The following is a 21,424-nucleotide window of genomic DNA, read 5'->3' on the forward strand; positions in this document are numbered from 1 at the left end:
AATTTTTTAACTGTGTCTTCTTTAGAAGTTTTCAGCATAAATTTCATTTTTTTATCACTTTTTCTTTTACCTGGGAGATTATTTCTAATATGAGTTCCTTTAAAGCTTCCCAGAGTTGTTTGTTTATTTCAGTTGCTATTATTTCAGGTATTTCAGGGGTATGGCTTATATTTTCTTCCATATACATAGATCCTAGGCTTTCTTGGGATGGGCTGGTGGTTTGAGATTGCATTTTGGACTTTCGTCTTGTCATTTTGCTATATTTCTGTGTTTCAAGTGATGTTCCAACACTTCTCCTGGGCATATTGAAAATTGCCCTTGGCTCCTGTAACTGAATAGAGGTTGCTGAGCATGGTCTAGTCAGGCCTGTAGTACCTCCAATGTCACCTCCCGTGTTCCAGGAAGCGAGGTGGGCTCCTAACCACTGGGTGGGTGATAGTCCAAAGCTCTCCTCGGGCTAGTGCAAATAATGCACTGTAACTCACCTTGTGCACCCTCAGTTCCATTGATTGAACCAATGTTGCTGGGCATGATCTAGTCAGGCCATGAAACCTCCTGAGCCTAGTCCAGTGTGTCTATTATTCTGAAGATACTATTAATTAAGGAAAAAGGTAAGATGAAATAATTACACAAACATATACAAATACAAGATTTATAAAGAATTTTACAGAATATATAATGAGCTCCCATAACTTTATAACTAAAAGGTTTTGACTATGTTGACTGTGTAAATCTTTGAACAGAAACTATCGGAGATGAGACTTTACAAATGACACATGGGCAGCAAGTATGTAAAATGATAATATGTGTACTCATTATGGAAATGTAGATTAAAGTCAAAATGAGATTTCACCTCAAATCAGAAGTATATTTTTAAAATAAAATCCAAAGTGATTATGATGGTATGATTTTTAAAAAATAGAAATCATAAAATCACTAGGTTGGCAGTTTCTTACAAAGATTACTTATAAAAGACCAGGTGTAGTGGTGTATGCCGGTAATCTCAGCACTTGGGAGGCTGAGGCAAGAGGATTGCTGTGAGTTCGAGGTCAGCCTGAGCTAGCTACAAAGTTGAGCTCAAGGCCAGCCTGAACTACATACTGTCTAAAAAAGATCAAATAAATAGAAAAAGAGTAAATATCAAGCTACACAAAGTTACAGACAGTTTTTTCTTAGGTATTTAGTAAACTGAAAGAGGAGCCAAGTCAAATGACCATCATTGGTTATTTACTAAGCAAACTGACATCTACAGAGAAATAATGCTGTTATGAAAAAAAGTCAACAACTCAAGTATAGATAATGCCCAGAACCTTAAAACATTGTTTTTAGTGAAATAATTCTGACACAAAATAGTTCATATGTCATTATTCACTAGACTGATATGCAAAAGAATTCATATGCCTTGTGAAAATCTACTGAAATAATAGTACGTCTCACTTTGTGCATAGTATACTCCACATAAAAAGTAGAAGGTAATTTTATGTGAGAAGATATATAGTTTAAGAAGGATACAAACACAAATATTTTGAAGATAAATTAGAGAACTTGCAACAAAGGAACTGTAACAGAAAAAGGAAAAGAAATATACTTCTAACTTAAACTTAGTTTTACTTTGAGATTGTATCTTCAGAGTAAGTAGAATTAAGTTTATCAGAGCAAGGAGAATATACACACGAAATGCCCCTAATACCTAAGAATGCATTGTTAAAGAGAAGATACACTATCCATTCACAAAACATAACTACTATATACCTGGCTCCAACCACTACTCTTAGCTAGTACTTTTGTACTATTTCTTAAACAACCTAGATGATATTTTTTCCTCCTTTGCATTTATGTCATGTCTATCAAAACATGTTTTATTTGCAGTGTTCCACAAAGATTAGGTACTTCAAAATGTGTAGTATCATTCCCTGGAAATTTAAGTAAAGGCATTGAATAATTATTCTCTCAATAGTTTCTGATGTAGTTTCAGTGCTAGTTTCTTTACACCACTTTTTTCACCTAAATACCATTTATCTCAAAAAGACTTGAAGCAAAAGTAAATTCATGGAAGCAATATATTTATGGTATATTTTCATCAAAGATTTTAACTTATTTTTAGAGAACTGTAAATTACATTCAAGTTACTTCTGTACTGGTTCCCTTACCACTGCTTGGTGATAAAGAAGAAGACCAAATCTATTTCCATAAGTGGAACTGAGTAATCTTGTGGGGAATGTAACAAAGTAATATTGAGTTGATTTTCCCACTATTATTTTTCAACACCAAGTAGCTATTTTTAAAACATACTCTTCAACATTGAGTCATTTTGCTATTCTTTGGGTGACAGGAGACAAGGCAAGTTCTGAGACTGAAGGAGAGAATGAACTAATCCATATGCCACAACAAAATATGGAGAGAAAGTACGTCAGAAATCACGTGGTAATATGCAAAACTTAGCAGAAAATGACTGCTGTGAGCCTGAAACAGAACAGAAACTTCAGAAGTCAAGTACTGAGTGTACTCTTGGAATTCTGAGCCAGTCAGAGTGGAGAATCTATGTTCACACTGCTGAGAAACCATTTGAAATTTAGCTACAGAAAGACAAACCTTAGGAATGAGGATCATATTTTGGTATGCTTTAAATTTACCTCAATTTTTTTTTGAAAATTGCTGAAACATAAATACATATATACAAGCAGTTTGAAGGATATATGGAATGAATGCAAAAATATTTATAACTAGACAGTCATAATAGCACTGCTGAGAAACAAAGATAAATAGGAATCTTCAAAGTAGACACCATGTATACACACATATTTCACAGAGGAAACCAAAAATAAATTTCCGATTTCACATCATAAACAAAGGAGACCAGAATCACACTGAAATATGCACTGCAATAAGGCAAAAGTTTGTCTATTTAAATTCCAGAATGAAGAAGAATTCTTCCAAAATTATGAACATACAGTGCATATTGCTAAACCAAAACCATTATTGGTACACCAATACTAAGGATATTTGCTTTTAGTTTACCTGTATATGCATCACTTTCCTGTAACTGGGACAAAATAGCTGACACAAAGCAAAGAAGGAGACTTTTATTTTGACTCACTGTTTCAGTGGAGTCAGTGAGTGATTCTTCGGTTCCTAGGTAGAAGGGCACAGCAGAAGAGCGTGAGAGTGAGGAAACCGAGAGAGATGCCAAGCTCAGAATACAAATACAACCTTCTGTCACACCCCAGTGATTCTTTTTCTGGAACCAGTTCTACCTTCTAGCAGCACATTCAGCTGTGAACTTATCTATTTTTCTCTATGAGTTTACTGTTTCAGGTACTATATATAAGTTGAACCATGGAAGGCAACAGTATCACGTTTAATAATGATATCAAGATGGATGGAATACAGGTAACCAGAATTATATTATTGTAAGTTTCCATAGTTTGAAGTGCAAAATGAGAAATGGAAAATTAGAAATGATAGAGGAGTGAGTGTTGATGTAGTATTATTACCACTAAGTAGCATGATAAATGAAGAATCATAATTTTAGTACAAGAGCTAGAACCAGAAAATAATGACAGATATGACACTGTATATGAACAATTACTGATGAAGACTTTCATTTCTAAATCTTAGATATAGGCTGAAAATCATTAAAGATAAAGAGAAGTTAAAAATTTTGTTGATCAATTTGGCCTATTAGACATGCATGAAATACTATGTTCCACAATGTTTCAGCATCATCAGGGATATTTATCAGGGTAAGTCATAGTTGAGGTAATAAAATAAGTCTCAATAGAATTATAAAAGATTACATTCTAACAGCATGACCTCTGTGACATCAATGGGCTTATCAATATGTGTACAAAATATCTTTTATAACCTTTGAGTTTCAAAGAATATCATTGTTGTTCATATTATTCTAGCCATGATGTGTCCTCATGAAGAAACTGGTGTTTCTAGAACATTACAGTGTAGTTTAGAGCAAATAAAATGGTCATAAATATCACAAAAAATATGATGCTATAAAAGAGTAGACCCTGGAATCAAACACATGTAGCAATTACAGATTTGTCTCAAGTGGAAAAGAACATATTATGGATTTGAACTATGAAAATGACTGAAAAGAAAGATTAATATCTGTTCTAGGTGTGCTCCCAAAGCTCCTGTGACCCTGGGTGAGTTTCTTGGGCAGTGATTGGATCATAGTGGCTTATATTCATTAGTGCACTGATAATGTTATGGCTGAAATTACTATTAAAAGATGGGGCCTGTGAGGGCAGATGTGTCATTTGGAGCATGATCGGGAAGGGTGAATCTCTCTGTCTCCACCCTTACCTTATCTGCTTTCTAGGTGCCATGATACATGTGTCTCCCTTCAGCTTCTAGTCTCTGTCACGCTCTTCTTCTTTGGCACCCACCAACCATGGACTGAAACATGAACCAAAACGAACCTTTATCTTCAGTTGTGAATACTGGGTACTATATCTCAATAATGAGAATCTGACTCAGACCATATCCTTTAGGATTGAAAAACACTACATTTTTTGAGATTATATTGTTTTCTTTTTTTTTACTAACCGATTTAATTTTATTTGAATTTGTGTGATGATGTGATGTGCAACAGTAGAGCTGTGAGAGTTATGATTACTGAGGTAGAGACAGAAGAATGATGCTGTAGATGGAATAAAAGCAACCATTTTTTAACTGCCAGGGGTATGATGTTTAATTAAAAAATGGTAAGAAGTGATTCTCTGTATTTATAAGCAGTTCATCCTGAGTCACTTAGGTTCCAGGAAGAACAAAACAGATTTGACTAACCCTAAATCTAACCCTAATCCTAACCCTAACCTTAACCCTAACCCTAACCCAAAGGGGCTTTCCAACATGCCCTGTGTGTGTAAGAGCTTCCTGCTGGAGAATGAGTCAAGAGAAACCTCAAGAAGTAAGTCAGTGTGAGTTCTCCACGTTCCAGTCAAAATTGATGACAGGATTTCTGACCAAGGTCTATTTTGGACTAGCTCTTGTCATAAGTCTCTCTGGCCTCACATGTAATGGCTCTTGAGCCTCTGCTACGGACCTGAAATTAGAAGTGAATTGTTAATTACTGAGCAACACACAGGTTATTTTTGCACTCGGCAGCAGTCAATCTATAGGGAACTCCACGAAAAATAGGTATCTCTTGAACAAGTGATCCTGAAAAGTAGTCAAGCCATAATCCATGATTAACCTCTGATTTGGCTCTTGTTTTTCTTCTGCTGTCTATATTTCTGATGATAAATAGAAAAATATTAATTACTGTAACTCACAGGGAATCAATAATTGGAATTAGCTTATAGGGTTTGAAAAATTGAATACTTTAAGATATTCTCTCAAAGTCACTACTCAAACAGAATATGGATGTCATGTTTTCCATCTTGCTGTAGCTAAAAATGGTTTTCTTTCAGACAGTTTTAATTTTTATTATTTCAATGAGAAATATAGAGGTGGATTACAAATGTTTTAGGAAAATTATCACTATTTTAGAATATTTTTGCTTAAATATATGCAATTAAAGGCAATCTTTGAATACACATGATTTATGTAGAAGGCAGAAGAAAATTGCTAAATAACATATATCAAAGCAGTTTATGTTTTAGACTGATTCATAAACCAATAATACACTGATTCAATAAAAGAACATTCATTTTGTGGTCATGCACTCTTTAAAAACTTCTGTATTGATTTCACCATGTAAGACCAAGGTTCTTGCAAAAATGGGTAGAAAAAAAATTCTAAATGTAAATCATCATAATTGTCTGATCACAAGAATCAAATCATACTTGTTACAAGAATTCTTCTTTTCTTTAGGACCTTCGCATTATTGATTTTACTGTCTTGATGCTTACTCTCCTTTGTCTTTGCTGCATCTCTGGACATCATCTTCCAGTGTCACCCTGCTTTTATTTTGGTCTTATTGCTCCTCCTGTGCTAGGATTTAACTCAGTTTCTCTTAAGACTTTCAGTGTACTGACATTTCAGTACTTTCTATAGTTTTTTTTTTTTTTTTTTTTGCTAACAAGTATCACATCTTATATTTACTACTCAATTTCATCATTTCTGTTGGCTTCCTTTTTATTTTTAAATATTAAATTCATAATTGCAGTGTTATACTAGGCATCCAAAGATGTGTATGTGTTTTCCCTGGTATTCTCTCTCCACCAGTGATAACTGCCATCTATGTAGTGCCTAATCCAGAAGTATATTCCTACTTACTGCGTCTTTTCATGGATTTCTAAATTGAGCCAATTACTAAATAAAAACATAGAATATTTTCAGAAAATGTTGTGCAATTCACTAAAATCATAATTCAAAATCAAATGTTAAAATCTTTTTTACCATAGATATTTAAATCTACATAAAAAGTGGCTGGTGGTTTAGCTCAGTTCATATGTGCCTGCCTGGAAAGCACAAGGCTGTGAGATCAATCCCTGGTACAAGGTAAAAAGAAAAATAAAAAACAAAAAACCCCACCACATTAAAGATTAAACCACATACAGGCATAGTCAGTGGCATCTACAACCCCAACATTTGGGAGGCTGAGGCAGGAATTTAATAAGTTTGAGACCTGACTGTACTACAATAGTGAGTTCAAGGCTGGCCTTAACTACATAATGAGACCCTGTCTCAAAACAGATTATTTTGTTATGGAAAGATGACTATATATAAAGCAATAAGTATGCAAAATGTGGCAATTTGTCACAAATTACCAGAAGAAATAATCATTATTTTTTAATATGGCAGGGAGGAATATGTATTTTATTAAAATTAAATAAAAATCAGAAGCTCTGGTAAGAAGTCTGGGATAATAATTATGTATACCACATTTCTAAAAGCTGTAAGAAAGGTTTAACAAGTTTGTGCCATAAAAAATAAGTTTTGAAGGAGACAGATGCACTTAATCTAATTTAAACATTATATAGCTCTCTGTGAGTTGGTGCCACTCACGGACTGACTGAGGAGAGGCAGACACCAGCCCTCTCCTGTGAGTTAGCACCATTTGTAGGCTGCAGGGAAAGGAGAACAGGGTCAATAAGAAGAAAAGTCCTTCCATGAGCCAGGGCTGTATGTAAGAGGACTGGTGAAGAGTCAGATGCCTGCCTTTTCCGGTGCAGGGAGACAAGAAGAGCCAATGTTCCTCACACCTCCAAAGTGAATGGCTGATCTAGAGAAATGCAGACTGTAATCATAGCTAGTGAGGTAAAATTTAACTTAAGGCCTGGAGTGTTTAGTGTTTCATTGATATTGCAGGCCCAAAGCCAGTAGTCTGATCACCTATTCAGAGAACAAAATCATGCGTATATGAGAGTTTCTTTCTGAAGGTGGTAGCCATTGTTAATTCCCTACTATTGTGTTTTTAAATCCTGTATCATTCTCATTGTTTTGTTTGGTTGTGTTTTATGCTGTTTTTTGTTGTATCTGATGGCATAGGCAGCTACTTCAAAGATGACAAGCTATATTATGATAGCCATTTTAGATTTACTATTGTCTTGTTTAGAAGTCCTGAGTTGCCTTCATTGTTTTGTTTTTGTTCTATTCAGTTACTGTTTTGTCTATGTCTGAAGATATGGGCAGCTTCTTTGAAGACAGCAGAGCCATAAATAATTTACTGTTGCTTTGGTTTGAAATCCTGTGCCACTTAAACTGTCTTGCTTTGACTGGCTTTATTCTGTTTTATTTTGCTTGGTTTTATTCTCTCTAAAAAATTTTAATATAGAAAAGATAAGCATTGTATGGTGTATGCATATATTACAGTTTAATGCTTCCCTATTCATGATATATAATTTTCATGATTTTATACATGTCTTAAATAAACTTGACTATAAATTATATTTTAATTTTGCATTTAAAATCCATGGATTATTAATGCTCCAATTGTTGAAAACTCTTTGATATCAGAGGACAGTAGAGTTAATGTTTTTAATTTGCTCCATTACTTCATAGTCTAGATGACTACTGACAATATGGTATTTTCAAACATGTGTAGATACTGTTAATAATTACACCTAAATGTTAAGGAACACACTTTCCTCAGGTCCCTCATCCACTGGCTGCTCTTTAGGGTAGGGTTGTTTTTGTTATGCCTCCTGTTCCATTTTCCATTCTGGAAATAATTATTAAATAATCATTAAATACATGGAAATTTTTTCAAATTAATTGGTAAATAGTATTTTTCCCATGAAACATCAGATGCCCTTTATCATAGAGGAGTTTTACCTACTTTTGCCTTCTATTATTCCCACTCTATTTTCTTATTATTGTTGTGAAAACCTACTTGTGATTGCTTATAATTTACAATGTTAATAAGCCCCAGGTAAATATGGAGAAGAAAAACAACTATTCAAGATGCTTAAAAAGTTAGATGGCCACTGAACAATTATACACAATTACACTTTTCTTTCCTTCTTTGTCTTGATCCAAAGTTTAACAAGGATCTTCTGCACTCTCTAGTCTCCTCAATGCTGCTTGTTGCCAAATTAAAGCAAGCACTGGAAAGTGCCTTCTTCGTGGCTCACCCTATGAATGAGTTCACTGCAAGAAGACACTTTTCTCTCAAACCTGGACTATGCATTTCCTTTCCTTGCCCAACTTGCCTATAAGTTTCAGCTAAAAATTCCCTGACTTTGCATTTTCTGTCTGTTTTTAAGATATTTGTAGATTGTTGTGTCTTACTTTTAAATAATGTATCTCTTTACACAATTTCATTCTTGTATTAGCAACATGAAAATTTAAAAAGTATAGTTAAAACAAAAGCATAAGACATATTCAAAATCTAAGCTATCAGAATGTCCAGACTGACTTTTCTGAAAATATTCACGAAAGCTTCAAAAGTAAAAACTAATATCTAAACCTAAATTGTCAAGCATGCTTTAAAATTATAGATAAATATATTCCATTTTTATGTTCAGAAAGATTTAGTAATATAACATTGCCAGTTTTATCCAGGTTCCAAAAGAAGCTTGTCTGTCTGTGTGTGTATACTGATAAAGCGATTCTAAAATTTATAATAATACATAAGATGTCAAGAATACCTAGACATTTGTGAAAATTAGTAAGGACGGGTGATTTCTATACTGCTAAAATGGGAGCTGGCTTCTCTGAGGCTCGGGAGCCAGGAGAGAGGGAAGATGGGAACACTTGTTGAATGGACAAGTGTTGGATAATCGCAGTCCGTCCCTATGGAGACTGTCATTATTAACAGATTTCTTCTGGAGAATAGCTGAGTTTGTGGTTTTGTTTTTCAAAACTCTGCTTCAAAAAGATATGAAAAAAGGAAGAGACTACAGAAACTCATCTGATTCTAGATATGATGATGGAAGAGGGCCAACAGGAAACCCTCCCCGAAGAATGGGGCGAATCAGTCATCTTCATGGTCCCAGTCCTCCTCCAGTGGCTGGTGGATGAGGAAGGTAAATGTCTGCTGTAAGAAGCAGACAACTAGACAATACACATTCATAGCAGAAGGAAATCATCAAAAAGCGAAGATCAGACTGGTGGACAAGTCGATGAATGTGTATGTCTCAACAAGAATTGCTCTGTGTTCTCACAGATAAATGAGGTCATGCCAGGAATTCTCTCAGCAGGGATCTGGCTTGACTGATATGCAGCTCTCTAAATGCATATGTTGTCTCATTGTCTTTTTTGTATAGTTTATTAAAGTATTGATATAATTTTAATAAATATTTTTAGGTTGCATACTGACCCTTCATCTTTATTTAATTAAACGAAACTCTAAACCTGAATAAATAAAAAGCTGTGTTATTTAGTTAAAAAAAATTAGCGTAATGTCACAATTCACAAAGCATAGTGAACTCACCCAAGAGTAAGTAAATCAATCAGCAGAACAGAAAATGGCACATTCAAACCAAGTCACAGATATCTGTAAGATTTATAACAAAATCTTACGATTTCATACATAGCAAGCAAGATAGGATGAATAATCAGAAATTGTTTTCATATTAAAAATCACATGATAATACCTCCAACCATGTAGTATTATACTATCTTACTGTGAAACAGAATGGTCTCAAGATAAAATAATGTTATAAAATACAAATGTAAGGCAATATGTTCATGAGCCAAAGGTAGTAATAAATATATATTTAACTGGCTAGCAAAATATAACAGCCATAAGAAAAAAATAAGTATAGTTGTGTTAAAATTAGGCTTTTAATGAAACCAAAAATATAGCTAATAAAGGCAAATTCCACCATCAGAATTGGCAAGTATACTTGGAATTCATAAAACTAACAGAGAATTTACATACAGAATATATAAATAAAATCTACAAGTAACTGGAAAGAACAACAATCCTAAAAAATAACAGTCCGAATACTTCAGCAGTGTTTTCTCAAAGGAAGACATTCAAATAATCATTAAGTACATGGAAATTTTTTCTAATTAATTAGAATATAGAAAATATAATTAATATTTAATGCAATTTCTCTATGCATTAAGCAAAATGAAAATTAAAGCAAAAAGGGAGGGAATAATACCTTTTGGGATGTAGAAAGACAAATATGGTGGATCAGTTTCAGCCCTGGTTTGGTATTATTTATGAAATTTGAAAAAATAAAGAAGGAAAATATATGAAAAAGAGTGTTTTATATGCTAGAAATGGTCTCATGTTTATTCTGAGTTCCCACAATAGAACTTCTAAGCTTCCGGCACTATTCCAAGTGTTAGGAAGGTGTTCACTATTCAGGAGCCCCTGGATGATCCCTCAGAGTGTAAACAGATGACGAAGAATGGAGGGTTGCTCACCAGAGAGGTCAGCTGTGTGAATGTGTGGCTGGGTGGTCAAGGCAGCAAAGTCTGGGATTGCATTTAGTCTCATAGCCAGTGCTTTAGTCAATCATACCTCTGTATAAACCCCAGATAAGAAAGCTAAGCCATAAAACATGGTGAGCTTTCCAGTTAGAGAACATAAGAGTGCACCTGGAAAGTAATGCATTATGATGCATCCCAAAACCGTGGAGAGAAGGCACAGAAAGTTTGCCTTTGGAAACTTCCTATATCTTACCTGATGTATCTCCTTAGGATGAATAATAAAATTGTAGGTGTTCAGTATAGAACTTTCCTGAGTTTTGTAGTTCGTCTAAACCTGAATGGGGTCACACATACTTCCTGGATTTACAGCCAATTGATCAGAAATGTAGGAAGGTTGCAGACTCCAGAATTTAAAACTTGTATCTAATGTGATTTTTATAGGGAGCCATATATTTAATTTATTTGATTTGCATTAACTCCAAGTAGCTATAAGTGAAATTGTATTGAAATACAGTAGACATACACGATGACCCAGATATTTAACTTCTAAGAGTGTTTCCTTGAGCACTGTGTCCATTTGTGCACCAGAATATGTACAAGGTGTGTCATTACAACATTATTCATAACTCAAAACATTCATAAGCCATGATCTAAATGCTTATGAGCACTGCAAGGAATAAAACGCTGTATGCTCACAGAAGAAACACACACAAATATGGTCTAAATTGTAATACTTGATAGTGCACACTGATTCTATGTTAGGTAGAGCACTAGGTTATTTGTATGTATGAACTCATTTAATTCTCATAAAAATCTTATGAAATAAACATCATTAAATTCTTCACTTTCAAGATGAGAAATCTGACACAAGGAGAATTAAGTAAATTGTCCAAGATTATATAGTCTGCTGCAGAAAACATTTTACAAAAGTATTATTGATGCTTATTGAATACAAAAGACAATTTTTTTGCATAGTGAGTTTTTCAGTAATATTTAGTCATTTTCCCTTAGAGAAAGAAAATCCAAAGCTTATCTCCATGTGAATTTGGAAAAATCTTTTAAAGAAAATTTATCTTTGATTTTTGAAATTCATATTAATTACATTGTAGAGATAATTCTTCATGTATTGACAGAGTACAGTTTTTAAATCCACTTAATAAAAATGACTAGTCATAACTTCCTACCTAAATTAACTAAATCTTTGCAGTTAATTTTTTCTCTTAAATACTGTAAGCTTTGTGACCCTAACTACTTGGCCATTTTTCCTCCCTTCTTTCCAGTTTTCCTTGCAATCTTCACAGGCTAGGCTGAGAATCTAACAAATATACTGATATTGCTATTTTAGAAGACCATAAACCATAAGGTGAGCAGGGACTTTCTTTCTTTGACCAGTTAGCTGAGGTTTTTAAGATTTTCAAATAGAATGTGCAAAGAGGACACTAATTACAGAGCTGTCTATTTATAGTTTGCACGTATCAGCACATTATAGAGTATCACAACACAGATATAGACGTCCTGCAGATGGAATTCAATCTGTCAGGCTTGTTTTGCTCCATGCTTATGAACAAAGCCATCAACCTTCAAACTGCTGCTGCCTTAAAATCAAACTGCATTTGATATTAATTATAAATATTTTCTTCCTTTTGAATATAATTTTTATTCCTTGCAAAAGAACTGTTTTCACTGGAAGAGCTGTTTCCTCATACAATGTAGATAGGTATTTCTACTTAAATCTACTCTATGAATTCTAATTATAAATTTATTCATTTAAATTCCTCATTTGCACCAAAAATTTTTAAAACAGCACAAACAGAGCATAAATTTCTTCTTGCTCGTACTTGTATTACTTTAATTAAAAATCTTTTTTTTAATAAAATGACACAGCATTACACTAAAAATACCATAGCAAAAAAAGGCATTTTTAAATCTCCAACATGTGTCAGCCCAAACTTATGCAGGCAGGGAACAGTATCATGCTCTGTTTTGAAATGCATATTAATTGTATTGTAGAGATAATTCTTCATGTATTGACAGAGAAGCAATATTTAAGTCAGGAAAGATGATTGCTGGGCTCCCTCTGCAATCTTCCATATATCTTTTCAGATAAAGTTAGAAAGACAACGTACAAAGGAAAACAGAAATATGAGAGATGAAATTAAGAATATCCTACCATCTTGGGGCTTTTGTCAGCCCCTATAGGGGCTTACCATCTTCAAACAGGAATTCACAGTTCTGATGGGAGGATTTTAGATCCCTCACAAGTAGTTAAATTACAGTACATTACAAATCAGTTGTTTATAATACAGTACTACATTGGAGCAGAGAATGCATAGGAACACGCACTGTATGGGTATTTTTGTTCTTTTTATTCCAAGTTTATTAAAAACATTCCAGCTAGCAATAGAATTTAAACAGCTCCACTTAGTATTTCAATCATCTCCGCTTCAGGGTGAGTGACATGCAGATTTGAGAGGCTGCCAACATCCAAAGGCTCCTGCATTTTGGTATCTACATCAATAATGCTCTGGGCTGAGACCTCAGGAACATGACCATCTCTTTTGTGTTTCCCGATTCTGCAGCTGGATGGGTTCTCACCAGATTCTGCATCCTTTCTATCAGATATATAACCATAGCCTGCCTGTTGTGGTGCTTTGTACTGGGAATAACGGCAGTACCCTCACACCTGGGCTTTTTGGTGTGGAAATCTGTGCCCAGAGTAGGCAGTGCTTCTCAGTGATGCCTTGGCTCTCTTCAAAGCTTGAAACCAGGCGCAGATTGCTAGGTTCTGGGAAAGACTAACAAGTGCTTTTACATGGAATGAAATGTTTAACTTTCCCAGCTCATAATTTTCTGATTTCTTGATTAAGAATACTAAAAAATTGTATCTCTATTTGAGAATAACCTGTTCTAATGTACTTATTGCCTGCTGGCTAAGAATTGTAAACTCTTTTAATTTTCCTTCTGTATTTTTGCCTTAATTTCTTTTATGTGCTACATTCCTTCTCCTGGGAAGGATTTCACGTGAATTTCTTTGGGTTCTTTGGTCCTGCCAGTAAAGAAAAGGTTATTCGATATTCATAATTGTAGAATAAATGCCACTTCTTTTCTCTCTTTCCTTCTCTTTTCTCTTCCATTCTCTTTTCTTCTCTTCCCTGCTCTTCCCTTCCCTTCCCTTCCCTTCCCTTCCCTTCCCTTCCCTTCCCTTCCCTTCCCTTCTCTTTCCTTCCTCTCCTCTCCCCCCTCCTGTCCCCTCCCCATTCCTCTCTCTTTCTCTCTCTCTCTGTCTTTCTCTCTGTCTCTCTCTAGAACACACAAACAGCACTCTACTTTTAGAGCTTTTTGCACTATTACCTGGGAAGAATTTCAGTGTGATTGAATTCCCCTCATTTTTCCCCTGTCAGCTATATTTTAATTTCTGTCTATAAGTGCATCAGTAATCAGTTAAAGAAGTTTTAATTTGAGCAAGACAGCTGACGCTCTGTGAAGAGAAAGAGTCATCATCACAGGTATCGAGCTTTATATGTAGAGCTTTCAGTAGTTTTGGCTATTGCCCTAGCATTTATCACTCTAAGCATTTCAGTCAGTGTTGATGACATTAGAAATTGAAGAATGTTTGAAATCACAGAATCGTGGATTTGACAAACATGGGCCCTGTTTTCTTAGTCTTTTACCTTCTTACACATGGAAGCCTTATTTGTGCTTCTGTGTGAATTGGATTCTCCTCTCTTGGCAATAACCTTCCTGCCATCCTTGCATATTTATTTTTAGCAACTTAACTCTTAGTCCCAGTATACCTTTTATAATTTTAGCACAGATTTCCATCCATATGTATAGATTCTGCCTCTGTGCATTCAACTAATTGTGGTTCAAAAGAATTCATAGTTTGTGTGAGAAGATGGCCTATGTTAACAGATTCTAGTAAAAGAGTAGCAACTGATTTTACATAAAGTGTTTAACTTTTCCAGATCAGAGCCTTCTTACCTTCTGTTAATCCTACAAAACCATTTTTCCTATTCCACCATACTTTAAATTATCTGTGGACTACTTGTAACATTTTAAAAAATGTAAATCTATGTAAATAATTGTTACACTGACTGGTCATGGTGGTCCCTGCTTCTAATCTCAGCACTCAGAAGAGTGAGACAGGAGGATCACCAAGAGTTCGAGGCCAACCTGAGTTACATAGTAAATTCATGGCAGTCTGGACTACAGACTGAGACCCTGTCTCAAAAAGGTGGAAAAAACAATGTTCATTGTATAAGTTAGGATATAATGACAAAAGTCTGAAAATACCTATTACAAATGCAAATGCTGTGCCATTTTTGTAAGGAGCTTGTGATTCTGCAGATTTTGGTTTACAAGGTGATTCTGGAAACAAAATCTATAGCTATGAAGAGAATAGCACAAGTGTAGGGTATTTAAATCATTAAACAAATTTATGATATGTGGCAGTGCTATTTCTAAGTTCTCTGTTGTGCTCCACTGGCATATACCTTTTGTTTATCAATAAGATTATACATTTTCTAACACCTTAATGAGGCTAATAAATACAATGTGCTGTCAAGTGTTATTGCCAAATTCTCAAAGAAATATATGTTGTGTGTAAATATATCAATATATCTATGTTATGGACAATTACATCAATTGCACGAAGTAAACCAACAATAGAAACTAAAGAGAATGAAAGAAATTATTCTGTAAAACTAACATTCCATGCAAGTTTTTGATAGGCCAAACAAACGTACAGAAGGATGATACTATTTTTAAATTGCAAAAGAATATTTCTTCAAACTATCAAGATAAATGATGACCGTAACACAAAGTATAAGCTTAATTTGAATTAACAGAAGCTCAAAGACTTTATGGAAATTTAAATGAGTTAAAAATAAAACTAACAACTATCCTTTTGTATGAACAAGAAACCTATTGCTGCTTATTTCTTTGACAGAGCAGTAAGAAAAAAGGAAGTTGAATAAAAGAACTTGATAAGGAGAGAGTAGTCAAAAATTCTGCACAACTTTTTATAGGAAAGTTTGAAGCAGGCTGAGTTTTTGGTTCTGGAGAAATTTAATACACAAAAACAATTGGTACCCAGGCATCACCAGTTTCCTGTAGCCCTTCATTGTGTCAGACAAAAAATAAAAAGGATTCAGTAGGTTAGATCCATCTGAGTACCCCAGAACCAAGGGAAGCCGGAGACTACTTTTGTACAGGACATAAATCCATCACTTACATAGCTTATGTATAATGTATATACATGCACCTTTGTGTGTATATGTTCGTGTGTGTAGAAAATGTGAAACTATGTTTCTAGCCACAAGTAAATCAGTTGTCTAAATCAACATCTGGTGGGACACACAAAAATGTATTCTAATTTTAGTAATATTAATTAGTAATAATAATATTATGTAGTGGAATTAATAATCAAATAGAGTATCAAAATACAATGTTCTTATGCACAAAGACAACATTTCATCTTATTTCAATTTACATTATTTCAATTTATATTAATGCTATACACTGATAAAAGATGAAGAATGGAATTTCTGAAACGTCAGTGACAAGTAATATAAATAAACAGTCTTACATAAAATGTCACAAATCCTTTCCTTTGGAGATGCTCAGACATTATGTAAAGAAATTTGAAAACATCTACATAGTATAACAGACATGTGAGTGAAACAGGAAACTAGTGAAATTGATACATTTCATGCATATAGTCACAATCAACACAGAAGTACACTTTATTTTTTGTAACAGAGATCAATCTCACAACCTTGTGCTTGCCAAGCAGGTGCTAGTATCACTGCGTTAAATCTCCAGCTGAAGTAGATTTTTTTGATGAAAACATATCTCAAAAATATATAATTATGTTAATGCTTGAAAACACCCAAAACAAATTTGCAAAAGGACAAAGTTTTAAATCAGGAAGAATTTCTCAAGATATGTCTTTGCAACACTGGTTCAACATGATCTCCAAAACCAAAGATTAGTAGGAGGTGTGTATAAGTCAGCTTTTGTTTTGCTCAACACAAAATCTGACATACAACTCTTAAAGAAACAGTGCTGTAATTTGTCTCACATTTTAGGGAGATTCAGTTCATGGTCAGCTACCTCCAAGATCAGGACATTATTATAGCAATGTGTGACTAAAGATGCTTATAGTGCATGGCAGCTGGGAAACAGAGTAGGGGAACGGGGCCTGAGAGGAAGAGATATTGGGGCTAGATCCCAAGGCCATGCCTCCATGAATCATCTAGACACATTCATATTTGTACCCATCCATCCTCTGGGAAAATCCAAAAATCAATCAAGGCAACGCTCTACCATAATAGTCACAAGAAGTAAAGAAGTAGTCAGTGTTAGCTCACTTAACTCTTATTAATATCCTTTTAATACTAAGGTTAATGGAATATTGTTGGAGGAACAATTCTGTATATCACTATAAGAGGATCAAAACCCTAAATAATCGCGAGGGGACTATGCATGTTAAACTAGCTTACAATACTGAAACTGCCATAATTCTTCAGTGTGGTTTTCCTCAATGCCATAATGGGCAGATTTTGACTCTTGCATATGAGTAGCATGTTATTAATTTGGATGAAGGGATGAGTAGCTATAAATCCACTTCTGTCTTGTGACTATAAAGCTAGAGTGACGATGCAGTTAAGTTGTTCAGGTGCTCAAGAATTACCTTTATAAAAAAGAATTAGCTCTAAAATTTCTTTATCACAGGGAAGAAATACCTTTGAAATACTATAATCAGTGTGTTTTATGGTATTCATTGAGTCAGCTCAATAGTAGAACAGGAATCTTTATATCACATTAAAAATAGCCCAGAGATAGTTAATTTATCTTCTACCTTTTCTAGGCTGTGTTACTCAGATATTTGGCCAAATACATCTGGATTCTGCTATGAAGCTGTAGTTTTGCCTAAGAGTACCATTAAATCAGTAGACTTTGAGTAAAGCAACTCATCATCTGCAATATTGCTAGACTTCATCCAGATAGAAAGCTTTAATAGAAGCTTTTAATAGAAGGGCTGACTTTATGAGAACAGGAAGTTCAGTCAGCAGAATTTCTGGAACCTCAGATAAGGTTTTGCTAGGAATCCTGCTTAGCGTAATATCCTACCCTGAAAATGTTATACTTGCTAGTTAGCTTCCATGTCATCTGGATCTACATTGTGTGATTCATTCATGGTGCAATTCTAGAATTAAAATTGCTAGAATTAAGGGTGTGAGTGCTTTCTCTAATAAGGGCCAGTAGTTTGGAAACAACACAGAAAACACAAAAAGGTTGGCTGCTGGTTACTTATAGTTGGCACTTTGGACTTGATGATTGCTTGCTTTTGATGCCTTTTGCCTGCCATGAATTGTTTCTCCCCAAAAGACGTCATGCTATCCTTCCTTAGAGCCAGTCAACTACAAACTGAACCTTGTATAAAATGTGAGTTGAAGTAAACCTTCCTCCTTTTACCTTTGTCTCAGCAACAAGAAGAGTAACGAATATATACCCCTAGCACATTTAATATATAATAATATGTATTGGTTCTGTTTCTTTGGAGAATCTTTTTCCTTGCAAGTTACATTCCTACTCTTATTTCACAAAATTATCTTTCCCTTTAATAAAGTTACAAGACTTAAGAATCCTCTGAATGTATTATCTAAAGAAATACTACTTATCACTTCCCAAAACTATTTTATGCATCTGTTCTAAAATCCAAGATGATATACTTCTTAGGTAATAATGAAAAAATAGAAGGCATGCATTAAATAATATTTCTAATATCACCATTTATAAAAGTTTGTCATTAAGATACAAGACAATTAATATTTCTTCAAGCAATTGCATTTTGAAATACATCTGACTTAGACAATTTATGCATCTATGCATCACTATGAAAGAACTGTAGCACATTTTAAAGGATTTTTCATGAATAAAGGACTCTTTAGCCTTTGAATGCAATTCTTTAATAAATGAATATAAGTTATGGGAAATTGTAATCTAGTCTCTAAACACATGGTCCATCTTTCTATGATGCAGCTTCACTCATTACAGTAAAATAGGAACCAAACCTCTGTTAAGCATTCAATCAACTAATTATTCTGACTCACAGGTAAGATTTAGAAGAATGCCCAAATTTATTTGGTATCCATTATGTTCTAAACATTTAGAATTTCAGACCCATTTATTGCTTTTGAAAAAGGATAATCTCTCCTTAGCAAAGTTCCTTAAAAAATTGTTAAATGGTTTAATTTTGTGACTAAGAGTGTCTTCACTGATAAAGTCACAAGACAGATATATCTTTTTTCCAAAATCCCCAAAGTATGACATATTCTTCGTAATTATTCACAAAGAATATAACGGTAACACTTAAGAATAAAAGTAGATGAGATGAGGGAATTCATAATTTTTAACATAACTTACATGCCATAACTACAATTAAAAACATAGCAGCAACACAGTGATACTAACAAATAATAGCTTGCTAGTCCTTAAGGAGTTATAAGGACATTATCTCCTCTGAAATTGTCCCTGTCTAGGTGAGAAATCTGCAGTAAGAAATATCTCTTTAATGTACTTCTCAGTAGGGAGTCATTTCTGCTCTCACTGATCTGCTTTTCTAAGGCTCCATACTCACAATGCACTATAAGCATGCCCTTTATGCTATTTTTTCTTCAGCCCCCAAATTCAATGAATCTTAGAAGTGAATGATCTGGCATTTCTTGGTCAGGCCTCAAAGTCTTCAGTGCCTTATACTGAAAAAGCATTCTGCTACTTTCTGCACATTTGCTGAGTTACTGCATGTTATCGTTCATATAAAGTCAAAATTCAGGATAGAGATAAGGCTTATAAAATTCAAATAGACTTTCACAAAATGGAAATTTAAAGTAACCCTATTTGATTTTCTGATAAAAAAGCTGTGATATCATCACAGACCTACTCATAATTCAGAAAACTATAATATTACTATATTGATCATCTATTATGTATTAGGTACATAGTATGTACATTAAATTTCAATGTTCTAGATATCAAAAGATATAAATTTGTGTAATATTTAATCCAGTGCAGGTTGAGGTAGAGAGTACTATTATTTCCAATTTGTACATGAAGAAATGGAAGAGTAGAGAATTAATTTACTTATGAATCTCCTAGCTAGTAACAAAGGCCAAAATTAGAATAGAATTCTTACCAGGCAAACTTTCTAAGATATATAAAAGAAAAAAAAAATTCAACGAATATTTATCAAAACTGAGTTTAATTACACTTTGCTTATAATTTTAATGTATGTTTTTGGCTGAGTAACATATGTTTAAGTTTTCAAGACAGAGAAAATTAAATGAAAATAAAAATGCCATTATTTAACAAAATATTGCAAATCTCTGAGGATCATAATTTTAAAAAAAAACTGAAAAGACTTTAATAATTAAGAAAATCTTTTAAGCTACTTACGCAATTATTTTAAACCATATTATAATGAAATCTATGAGGCTTCCCAATTGATATATTTAAAAATATTTTCAATATTTTCTATAACCTCCAGATGTAGCTGTCACCACGCAACAGAAGAAAATAGAAACCTACCTTAATGGTGTGGTGTCAAGGACAAGGTGACTTTGAAATGATAAAATTACAGTCACAAGATTTGGGAAAGGACCTCAGTCCCGGGACCAGCACAGCCTCAGAGGAGCAGCCAGAAAAGCAGGAAGCAGAAGCCCTCTGAATACAGCAGGGCAGTGAGCTCCCCTTGATGGGATCCCTTAAAGGACAAGTTGGAAGGGAAGGGCTGCAGGTGCCAGAGAGAGGCTGGGCCCCCTCGGGTACTGGGCAGTCAGGTATATCCATGTTCTTCCTGAGTCCATTCCCCATCCAGGACGTGAAGAAGCAACTCAGAGTAAGCCACTGGCCTGTCAGTCCTGGCAGAGTTTGAATCCACAATGAACATTTCCACGGTTAGTAAAAGGCAGACAGCAAACAGTCAGGGTTTTCTGATACCCTCATTCATAGATTCAGAAAAATTAAGTCAGCAAGTGTGAGCCAGAACCAAGTACTCATCCTCACTCACAGCTGTAGCCAAGTGGAACTAAGCCCTCCTGCCAGCCATAAATGACTTTTCCTGCTTTACAGAGTCAAGAACTTTGTGTTGAAAAATAAAAGTACTTTCACATAACCACTTTTGTCAGGCAGTATAAAAGAGTTAACTCCATCATAAATGCCGTTTCAAGGAGGAATGCAACCTCTTTTTGTTTGTATGTGGGGTTTACTTTGTTGTGTGTAGAGGAACTTACATATACGTGTGACTGTTTATAGTGCTAGGAATTGCTTTGGCTTCTGTAGTGTCTAATCATGTAATGTTCTCCAGTACCAAGTTATCTGACATGATTTGTCACATTTGAGTTTCTATAAAATACATCCCACTATAACTTCTCTCACTATTCATTTATTTGTTTTTATTATCCTCTTACAGCTTTTCAGCCATCTTCTCTTTTCCGTTCTGCTTTCATTCCTTGATAAATATTATCATTAAAATCTATTTTTTTACCTTTTTCCCCTTTTTTTGAGTTTTGGAGGGGAAATATTTATATAAAACTTTAGTTAGCTCATTTTTGCTTCTAATAAAATCTTA

General features: G+C 34.3%; 1 pseudogene; it reads left to right on the forward strand.

The window, feature by feature from the left end:
- Positions 1-4,869: 4,869 nt before the first annotated feature.
- Positions 4,870-9,720, forward strand: LOC100715275 (selenoprotein K-like; annotated as a pseudogene).
- Positions 9,721-21,424: the final 11,704 nt, after the last annotated feature.

Source organism: Cavia porcellus, unplaced genomic scaffold (assembly GCF_034190915.1).
Source record: "Cavia porcellus strain 051 isolate PalLab524CR breed Dunkin Hartley unplaced genomic scaffold, mCavPor4.1 scaffold_1, whole genome shotgun sequence".
NCBI classification, from domain to species: Eukaryota; Metazoa; Chordata; class Mammalia; order Rodentia; family Caviidae; genus Cavia; species Cavia porcellus.